The sequence below is a fragment of the Podarcis erhardii genome, assembly GCF_964252035.2.
Source record: "Podarcis erhardii genome assembly, chromosome: 14".
Classification (NCBI taxonomy): domain Eukaryota; kingdom Metazoa; phylum Chordata; class Lepidosauria; order Squamata; family Lacertidae; genus Podarcis; species Podarcis erhardii.
This window is the reverse complement of record NC_138503.1, coordinates 29,592,823-29,604,424: the sequence shown is the minus strand read 5'-3', so window position 1 is coordinate 29,604,424 and position 11,602 is coordinate 29,592,823.

Here is an 11,602-nt window from a genome sequence, read left to right as displayed (position 1 = left end):
CTTCCTGGCTATATGTTAATGAAACCCACCTTTTTTGCTCTCCCCACCCCACTTTTTTAACAAATGCAATTATTTTTCATTATTCCCCCTTTTGTATGAGTTTGTTCTATAATTGTACTGTATAATTTCTGCTCGCCTTCAGGTCCACACGTACACCTTATGGGATGGTTCAGATACTAACCTTTGTGTGTTGCAAAAAAAGGGGGGAACAGAAATGAATGAGAAAACGCTGAACGTTTTAATAGAAAAAAAAATTTCTCCCAATTATTTGTAAATGCTCCAAGTGCAGCTGTTCTGTTTTGTTATGGACAATGGCAGGCATTGAGAGGGCTGCTGGGCACAAGCCAGGGTCTTCCCTCTACAGAGGCAAAGGCTGTTTGTTCATGAAAACAAAACCTGAAAAGCTGCACTGCCTAGAAAGCACTGCACAGCGCAGCACCCACTGCATCGCTTCCCTATTTTCCTCTCCCAGATGCTCAGAGGAACAGATCTGAAGACCAGCAGTGCAAAACCTTCCCCTGCTATAAATCACTTTTCACTGGGGAAGAGGATGGGCTTCCCCACCCTCTTCCCCAGAGGAAGGAGACTGGCCTGATCCCCAAGGAAAGAAGGAAGTGGTCTAAAGAAGAGGTTTCTCAAGGGATCAAAAGGGATCAAAAGCTCGGGAAGGCAGCCAGTAGGCTTTCTCGAAGAAGACACTCTAAGATGTGACTAAAGGAGCAGGTGATCCTTCTGTGACTATGTACCCATGATCCCTTTGAAGCACATGGCTTTCCAAAGAATCCTGGGAACTGTAGTTTGTTATGGGTGTTGGGAATGCTAACTCTGCACTTTTCACTGGGGAAGAGGGTGGGCTTGGTCTACACATGTGAACAGTGAGCACCAAGCTAGATTGGTTATCCCACACTCAGTGGCATGGCATGGGTTGCTGGTACCCAGGACATCGCAAGTGTGGTAGCCTCCTGGGGGACTGGGCAGCCAGGGTAGAGGCATGCGCTAGAGCCCATGCGGAGGGTGAATGTGGAAAGCAGCCATAGTGCTTCCAAAATGAGCCAAGACGCACCTCTTGCCCAGAGGAGGAGGAGCAGGTGTGTGTGGAGGGCACCCTGCAAGGAGTGATTGAATTGCAGAGGATTCACCAGGTGGTGGTAGCGAGGCATGAGGGTGAGGGGCATGCTGGCAGGCACCCATGTTGGGACTGCCCTCTCCCTTCCATGTCCCACCATTGCTTGCCTGCCATAACCCCCCACCAATGTTGCTGTGTCTCAGCCTGATGGGGGAGCCTGTTGTGGGGGTGCTTGGTTGCACTCCTTCAGAATTTTGCACCCGGGGCAATCGCCCCCCTCACTACCACCATGCTAAGCCACTGCTTGCACTCTTTGCAAGGAGAAAATGCAGCTGCACTGGAGCAATCTGGATCCAGACCACAACCCCACAGGGGCAGGGGATTAACCCTTTCCTGGTGCTCTTCCCCGTTCAAGCCCAGCTCCTGCCACAAAGTGGCTATTTACTCTCTGGGCATAATGAAAAGGCCTATCCACCCCGTAGTAGCCAAATGAGCTACTAGGTGGGAGCAAAACATTGTGGCCAGAGTGAGGAGACTGGCCTGATCCCCAAGGAAAGAAGGAAGTGGTCTAAAGAAGAGGCTTCTCAAGGGATCAAAAGGGATCAAAAGCTTGGGAAGGCAGCCAGTAGGATTTCTCAAAGAAGATGCCCTAAGATGTGACTAAAGGAGCAGGTGGTCATTCTGTGACTATGTACCCATGATCCCTTTAAAGCACATGGCTTTCCAAAGAATCCTGGGAACTGTAGTTTGTTATGGGTGTTGGGAATGCTAGCTCTGCAGAAGGAATACTAGATAATTGGGGGGGGAGGCTTGTGTTTAAAATGGATGGTGTGTGTACAGCCTGCATGTCAGAAGCTTTATGCATTGTGAAGCCAGCCAGATATGCTCTAAATAGCTCCAAAGTCTGCAATTATTGTGGTTCTGTAGCTTCCACATTAAAGCCAGAGAGGAAGTATGGCATCCTGTTTCTTGGGCTTTCAGGAAGCAGTTGGGGAGGGGGAAACTGGCTGTGAGAGGCATTGATCTTCCCTCCCCACTGCAAGAACACCCTGTCTCCAACCCACACATTGCAAAGTGCCAGGAATAATGTCACCTTATCTCGATTAAAGTTATTCCATCCAGTAATATCGGAGAAATTATGACAATATGTTGTTCTACACGCAAGTACACAACAGAGCTATTTGTACGACCCCAGCAGCTGCCACTCTCCACAGAGCAGATGGCGTGATAAAAACACAATGCAGGGAACAGGTTGATAAAGACATCTCGGTCATCGCAGACTCCTCGCTCAGCTCGCTCCAGAATGATGCTCAGTGGCAAGAACCATGGCGGCTCCAATGCACGGCTGCATCTTCTCTAGCAGGAGCAAGCTGCTCATCAGTGGAAGATCATTCCAGCGCAACTATTAATTTTGCACATATTAGTAATCAATATCTTTCAGGGCTTCTCCAGGGAAACTTGAGAGAGCAGCAACCAAAGGCATGTGTAGCTTCCAGAGTGCGCAGCAAAATCTCCAAGCTCCTCTTCCAGTAGGGAAAAGGTCAGAGATGGGGAGAAGCTTGTTGTCACATGACCACCAGCCTTCTGCACCAGTGGAGAGGGAGAGAGAGAGAGAAAGACCGAGACCACCAATCACACATAGTAAAGGTAAAGGGACCCCTGACCATTTGGTCCAGTCATGACCGACTCTGGGGTTGCAGCGCTCATCTCGCTTTATTGGTCGAGGGAGCCGGCGTACAGCTTTCAGGCCATGTGGCCAGCATGACTAAGCTGCTTCTGGTGAACCAGAGCAGCGCACAGAAACGCCATTTACCTTCCCGCCGGAGTGGTACCTATTTATCTACTTGCACTTTGATGTGCTTTCGAACTGCTAGGTTGGCAGGAGCAGGAACCGAGCAATGGAAGCTTACCCCGTCGCAGGGATTCGAACCGCCGACCTTCTGATCGGCAAGTTCTAGGCTCTGTGGTTTAACCCACAGTGCCACCCGCGTCCCTTCCAATCACACATACATGTCCCTAATGCAGGTTGACATTTGACAAGAACCTAAGAGCCCTGCTGGGTCAGGCCAAAGGGGGTCCTGAGCATCCAGTGGCTAACCAGATGCCCCAATAGGAAACCCACAAGCAGGACCCAAGCATGAGAGCACTCTCTCTTCTTCTGTGGTCTCAAGCAACTCATATTCAGAAGCATTGTGGCCTCTGATGGTGGAGGCAGAGCATACTGTAGTTACCACGTTCCCCCCTTGAGGCTTTGATTGTCAAACTGGTTAAATTCAGGTTGGATTCCTCAAGCGGATTCACAGCTGGTTGGAGAATGTAATTAAAAAAGTGACCATCCATGGCTCCTCTTCGAAGTGGAGGGGGGTTTCCTATGGGGTACCAAATTAGGACACGGTCAGGAGTTTTCAACATGATTTAGATGAAGGGCTGGAGGGAATCCTTGTCAGAGCTGTGAGTGATACAAAACTGGGAGGAATGGCTAACAGCTCAAAAGTCAAGATTAAAAGTCAAAATGACCTTGACAGATTGGAAAACTGGGCGAAAACTAACAAAATGAAATTCAACAGAGGCAAAGTTCTGTAGGGGGGGGGTGTCAGATGCACAGGTATAGCACAGAAGATCCCTGGCTTGACAGCAGTTTATATGGAAAGGATCTTGGAATCATAGATGATCACAAGCTGAAAACAAGCCTGCAGTGTGATAGTTCAAAAAAGGCTAATGAGATTAGAGACTACACTAAATAGTTTCGAAGGTGCAAGAAGCCAGAGTTGCACTTGATTCTGAACTGGGTCCAGTTCTGGGTGTTTCATTTTAAGAACAGAATTCTGGAGAGGGAAATGAAGAGGGTCAGGTAGAATTTGATTGACCAGTAGAATAAATTTATTGATGGAAAGAGCAGCCTGATAATGGAACCCATTGCCTGGTCAGGGAGTGGACTTTCCCAGCGGAAGGTCAACCACCATCTCTTTCTTGGCGTGCTCTCCCAACTCTATGCCTGCTTTGGCTCTCCCTGCTCCTAACGCACTGCAGCTGCTGTGGTGTATTTTGAACTGTCAATAACCTAGTTGAGGCCAGTTCTATCTGTCCAAGATATCTTTAGCAAAAAGAAGTAACCTGCTGGCTTCTGTATTGGTGGAACTTGAAGGCAGGCATCTGAAGAGTGGATGAGCACAGCATACAGATGGCAGAGAAGAGGCTTCAGCAAAACAGAAGGATGGGACCGGTGCGGGGCTAGCAATCTGGGGTGCAAGTGATAGGAGCATTGCAAGCTGAACACAGAAGTGACCCTGTTTTGTCCTGTGAATTGTTGGTGGGATGGGAGAGGGCTCATAGAAATTCTGTGTAGCCCCATCGCTGCTGATTGGTTTTGCTAGTCAACATTCCTGGTAATTTACAAGTCCCTTCCTGGGACTGCATCGATGGGGCATCTGTTGCATTTTTATTACCTCTGGCCTCGGCTTCCGCCTTCCTTCACAGATCAAATAACAGCTTCCTCTCCTTGCTAATTCACACAGCTGGTTATTACTCACCCAGCTCCCGCTATAATCGCCAGGGGAAGAATTATAAATAAATGTGTACAAGCAAACAGATGCTGTCATTTTAAAAATCGATCCATCTCGTAAAAATGCCCCACTTAGGACTGGAGTGGTGAATTGCTGAGCATGTGTCTATGCCATTTTCACAAAACCCAGAAGCCCTGGCTGGACTCTGGTGATTAATTCAAATTAGGGATGAAAAGGGTGGGGGAGGGGAAGAGAAACCTAGAAGGGCAGGATGGCTGCAGCGCTGGGCCCAGAGCGATGGCTCGGCCTTTCCCTGTGAAAGGCACTGCAGGCAGAGCAGAAGAAGCCGCCCAGCAGAATGTGATCCTTTGCTCAGACACCAGACCCACGCATTGTTTGAGGGGGACGGGCAGGAAGGGGCTGCCCATCACTGGAGCCAGCAGCCCCTTTGAAAGGAACCAGATCATAGTCCCACTACCTGGAACTAATGTCGGCTTTTCTTTGGCATTGAAAAGATCAGCAGTCAAGGTCAGCGGCTTAAGAACAAGAACAAAGGCTGCCAGCCCCTGCTGTTCATCCCAAGCCCTTCAAAGTGGAAAAATCCTGGCAAAGAAGCTGAAATCCATGGCTGAACACCTGACCCTCTGCACCCACCTTACATAAGGTTAAGAGCCAGCAGCCACACACAGAACTCTTAAGAAAGCCAGTTTAAAAACAAGAATCTAGTTTTTAGCCGTTTTGGGTGTGGAATTCAAGGGATGTTCTCCCCAAGTGAGCTCTGGGTGGGAGCAAATCACTTCCTGGGGGCTCAGTCCAAGAAGCTCATGGGGCCTAAAGGACCTGCTGCTTCCACACAAGGCTGCTGAAAGAGTAAGGACCCTCCTCTTTATTTAATATAAATACGTATAGGCTGCTTTTCACTTATAGGAAAGTGGTTTCCAACACATTAAAATGATAACAATATCTATTTAAACCCATGAACAAAACAGAGCACCCAGAACAGCCCCACAGTAACAGAATCATAGAATTGTAGAGTTGGAAGGAACCACAAGAGTCATCTAGGACCTTGGTACTGTCAGGAAATGCCTGGGGAATAGAGAAGCTTTCACTTGCGTGTGGAAACACCCCACAGCCTAAGCCCAACTAATTTTGAAAGAACATTGCACATGGTAGGGGGACTTGCAATGGTAAAGGACTAACACCCTGAGTGTTGTACCTTTGAAAAGTGTAGTATGGGGTGGAGCTCATCTGACCACCAGAGATCTGGGCTGTTTGTATAGGAACAAACAGTCTCTCCAATAACCTGGGCCCAATCTGTTAATAGCTTTGCACACCGTGCAAACCACATCACACACCCTTCAATGCCCATTGACTTCTATCAAGTTTAGGAACCTCTGTCCAAGATATGCACACAGAACCTTTGCACTCACCACCCAGGCAAGGAAGCTGAAATCCAGCTCATCCTCCACTCTCTTCTTTTTTGCACTGAGAAAATGCTCCCTTAGGTGACCAGGCCTATTAAGCGATGTCTTCTCTAAGCCCTCAGTGTTCAGCCCTGGTTGACTCAACCTTGGCCCACAAGTGCCCAGCCTAGGTTGGTTCAGTCATGAGCTATGTACACACTAACCCATTTGTAGCACAAAACTGTTGTTTTGCTTAATCCCAAATTGTTATTGCCTATCCTCAACATACTGTTTTCAACCTAGATTGATTCTGGATCCTGGTGACCACAAGGGTGGGTGCAGTTACTTGATAAGAGACGTGTTTAAAACCCTCCCCTGGATAGGCTCTCCCCACCTTTTCCTCCCTGACATGCCCCAGGGGAAGGAAGAAGTGGCAGTTGTGATCTTAGCAGATGTCACTGGGCAGACACAGATCCATCCCCACCTCATTGCCAGGACAGCCTAAATTGGTTTCCAAATGGACACACTGCAAGGGAATGCAGAATCCATCAGCAATGCGCTTTTATGTTCAGAAGGAAACCAGTTTCTCAGGAAGTGCTTTTCAGGGGCAAAAAAATTGCAGTCAATCTGGATTGTGTGTGGATGATGTAGAAGAAACGGTTCCTGGATCCAAGGCCACGTGGAGGAAGCCATAGCAACCCTTCCTGCCTCCCTTCCAGTTTGCGTTTTTAATGTCTGGTCTGTCAGGGTGAAGGCAGCTCCTCCTAGGGAGGGTGTCCTACCCTGCAGTTTGACATGGATCTGCCTGTCTGCTTGTTGTGTCTCCAGTGCTTTTTTTCTTTAAAAACATGGGATACTCTCATTTTGACTCAAGAAAATCGCCATTTTGTAGTTCAAATCGGGGGAAATGAACAAAAGTACATGGACAAAAGTACAAAAATACACAAAATGTTTAGGGTAAGGTTACCAGATTTATTTCAATGAATCCAGGGACACAATCAATCAATTAATCAATTTTTAAAAAACAGGGAAATTATTAAAAAAGGAAAGAATATCTTCTCTTCTGTGGTCTCTTCTGTTGCGCAGCCTTCCTCTGGGTCCTGGCCTTTCTTGGAGCGCTAGCCGTGCTTTCCCCCTCCCTCCCTCCTTGCACTACGATGCCCTACAGGCTTACTTGGGAGTAAGCGTTAGCAGAACCCCCTCCTCCTGCTGCTGCCCTGCCCATCTGTCTGGGCATCTCCTGCGCAGGCGTTGTCCAGCAGCTGCCCATCCGCGCCATGGCACACCCAGCCAGCGGGTCCGGGGCAGAGCCAGCGGCGAGCAAGTGGGAGGAGGCGCGCCTGGGTCGGATCACCTCGTCTCCTGCTCACAATGGCCAACAACAAGCTGGCCAACAAGCTGAGCCACCACTTGCAAGTCGAGGAGCACAATGGCGAAGCCGAGCAGCAGCCGCAGTCGCCCGAGCACCACCCGGAGGCTAAGCCAGAGCCCAAGCCAATGGCCTTGGGCAGCGGTGCCAATGGCAAACTGAGCTCCAAGTGCAGCGGCGCACCGAGCTCAACGACCCTGCACAGCTTCCGCCCGGTGCCCAACACCATGTCTTCAGCCCCTACTCCAAGTCCCCATATGTGTCTTGTGAGCAACCCATCATATGGGGACTTCCAGCAAGGCAAAATGGCGGGCACCACAGTAGCAGGCAGCTCCTGAAGCTAGCCAGAGCCAACTGCACTACCAGGCTGGCTCCGGGCTGCTGAGACTGCCCCTGCTGCTGCCATGTTTCCCAGGGCCATTAGATGAAATCCGGGGACATTCTGGGGATGGAATTTGTCCAGGGACTAATTTGCAAATCTGGGGACTGTCCCTGGGAAACGGGGATCTGGTAACCCTAATTTAGGGGTATGCGTACCCCTGTATTCCCCCTCCCCCAGAAAAAAGCACTGCGTGTCTCCATGCACTGTGGGGAGAAGGAGGGAACATTGTGCCTCTTTCACCGGGTGTGGGGGGGGGAGGCTCGTCTGGTCTAGTAGTTAGTGCAAACTTCACCATTGGACAAATGACTCATTGTTCCTAAATTATAGTTTTGTGCTCAGAGTCCTTTTGGAAAGCCTGAAAACCCTTTTCATTTGTGCACAAACAGACTAATAGCCAATTCTGCAGCTTTTGGAAAAAGGGTAATCAGGCCGTAAGGCCTGGAATGTATTCAAAACATATCCCGTTCAACACTCCCCCCCTCCTTTTCTTTTTTTAGAAAGAGCTTTAGAAAAAGAATATAAACCCACTTTGTCAGCGAATGACCTCAAGTTGTTTTTCCTGTTAAAAAAATTGCAGCTTTCAAAGATAATTTGTTAATGGCTCACATTTCTAACAGGTTCAGCAAAAAATTTACCACCAAATATTTCCACACAATTTTATGCAGGAAATGAAGAATGCATTTACTTTTGCATTATTACAGTTATCATATAACACAGGATATGAAAACTAAAACCTCAGACACGTTAAAGCTAATGTTTGTTTATTGAGCTAAGCCCAACATTGCCCTGTTCCCTGTAAGCACCTGTAAGAGGAAGAGAGGCGTTTATAAATATTTCAAGTAAACAAGCAAGCTCACACCTTAAGATGACGTGTTAATTAATTAATCTGGAAGTGCCACCCACACACCCAATTCTGTACATGAAATTACAAAGTCGAATTTAAAGCCTAACCATTTGTAAAGATTAGGGAAGGCCTCCCAGCCTCCACCTCTCCACACCTGGCAAGGCTCAGGAAGACATTTGACTTTGGACTCCAGAACAAGGCAATGCATTAAAGAATTTGTCAACCATTATTCATAGAGTGAACAGGCAACAGGGGTCCACTATTAAATATTATAGGCACATTAATATATAGTATACTAAGCTTTTAAGCTTATGACTAGAGAAGTCCCCCTATCCTTTGCCTGTGTCTGATCCAACCCATTTCTTTGCCTTCCTACAGAATTACCTCCCTCTAGTAAGAATTTACTTTTACACCACCGGTTTGTTACCCAGATTATATAGCATATATAGCACCACACACAAATAGACACCAAACATCAAAACATTTTTCTACATACATCAAGAAAAGTTACAGGTCATGGGATGTTAAAAACACATTGCTCCATACTGATATTAACTCCCCCACAATTCCCTTAAAGGTAACGGGACCTTTCACCATTAGGTCCAGTCGCGGACGACTCTGGGGTTGCGGCGCTCATCTCGCTTTATTGGCCGAGGGAGCAGGCGTACAGCTTCCGGGTCATGTGGCCAGCATGACTAAGCAGCTTCTGGCGAACCAGAGCAGCGCACGGAAACGCCGTTTACCTTCCCACCAGAGCAGTACCTATTTATCAACTTGCACTTTGATGTGCTTTTGAACTGCTAGGTTGGCAGGAGCTGGGGCCGAGCAACGGGAGCTCACAATTCCCTTGAGGTGCCCCAAAGTTCCCAGGATATTTGGGTCTTAACTTACAACTTATCGGATAGTTGTCTAGGCAACCAGACCTTCAGCGAGAAGGTCATAAATTCCTCTCTCATCTCCTCTTTCTGGGCCCCAGATAGCTTCAAGGAGAAATGCAAGTTCTCACCCAGATGTGAAGTCAACACATACCTCTTCCACAAAACATCATTATCTGACCCTTCCAGGGTCAGATAAGGCAGGAAGTGGCATGCAATGTAAACACAGCTTTACACCGCAAAGGAGGATGGCATGAGGCACACAAAGATCAAGCCTAGTACATTCTGTCTGAAAGCGCAAATGTGATTAATATTACGGCAGTCAGAATAAAATCAATATCTATATCTAATAGCTAATATTCAATCAGATATCACAGTTTTTACATTAACTCTATTCAAAGCCTGCTCTTGCCACAAGAGGACAGGAATCTTGCTGCTGGTCTCCTGAATCTCCTCACCATCATCTTAATGTGCTGTCTGATGAAGCGAAGGAGCATGGACTGGTGGCTACAGTGGGTTAAGGGGAAACCCATCCCCACTGAGAAACCTGGAGCATGTCCATGCAACACCGTTTTTGGTCAGTCTCCCTCAGTCCTGACCCTGCATTTCATTGCTGCCCAGATTTTGGGGGCCCATCTAGCCCAGCCTCCTGTTCTCACAGCGACCAACCAGATGCCCCTATGGGAAGCCAAAAAGAAGAACCTGAGCACAAAAGCAGCTCTCCTGGATCAAAATTCATTGAAGTGAGCAGCGTGGAAGCCAGTCAAGAGAGGCTGTTCTTGGAGATCTGAACAATGTTGAGGCAAACTGCTAGTCCTGTTGAGGGTGCAGAATGGGAATGCATGTATGGTAGAAACTCCACTGCCCAGACAGTACTTGACACCGAAGAAACAAGGAAATAACGCCTCAATACAACGCCCTGGAAAGCCTGGTCTGCTTTATTTTTTCACCATCCCTCCTCAGATGAGCACAGGATGATGTACGTAAAACATACAAACAAAAGACAATAAAAGGGAGCTAAAAGCATATTTCAGCAAAAAGATTCTAAACATACCCTAAAGGTAAAGGACCCCTGACCATTAGGTCCAGTCGTGACGGTGCTCATCTCACTTTATTGGCCGAGGGAGCCGGCATACAGCTTCCGGATCATGTGGCCAGCATGACTAAGCCGCTTCTGGCTAACCAAAGCAGCGCATGGAAAAGCCGTTTACCTTCCCGCTGGAGCGGTACCTATTTATCTACTGCTAGGTTGGCAGGAGCGGGGACTGAGCAGCGGGAGCTCACCCCTGTCACGGGGATCCGATCTGCCGACCTTCTGATCGACAAGCCCTAGGCTCTGTGGTTTAACCCACAGCGCCACCCGCTTCCCCCAAACATACCCTGCTAGTCTGCAAATGAATGTGGGGGGGGGAGACCTAGCAGTAGAAGGGGCTTGGGAGTTGTCCTTCTCTCTACTTGGGGGGGGGGGGGGGAGGAAGCGGCAGCAGGAGCCGAGGACGGGAGGGCGACGCCTTCGACCCTCTGGCGGGGAAGGGGGGTGCCCGATGCTGAGCCCGGGCAGAACCGCTGCCGGGGGGAGAGGGCCTTTTTGCTACAGGGAGAGGCTTCGCCCCGGGCTGCAGCATTGCACCTTTGCTTCGCGTGCACAGGGCACTCAAGGGTGGACTGCACTGCAAGGCTGTCGTGCCCCGGCAGCCCTCCCTTGTTCCGAAATATGGGGAGAATACCGAGGGGCTGCGTTTGCATTTTCAGAGACAGGGGCAAATGTTTTAAATGTTACAAATAAGCAAGCGGCCATGAAAACAAACATGGATGGACTCCGAGTGGAGCCGCCTCTCTTGTCGGTTGGGGAGGACGAGACGCAGGTAGACTCCTGAACCCGGAAGCCGCTCTCCACATGGCTAGTCTACCCGTTTGCAGTTCTACGGTAAACGAGCGGCCCCTGCTGCGCGTGAGCTTAGAAGAAATGGAGCCGGGCAAGCCTGTGGGCGGAGCAAAGGGAAAGAGCGCTCTTGTTGCGCAGGCGCGGGATGCGTGAGAACGCTCCCATAAACTTATGAAAATTAGACTCCCGTGCAGAGTACACATTTCTGCTTGTTCATCTTTACAGTGGCGATTTTGTTTCCCGCGGTGCCTGGGTTTGCGACGCCGCCGTAAGAT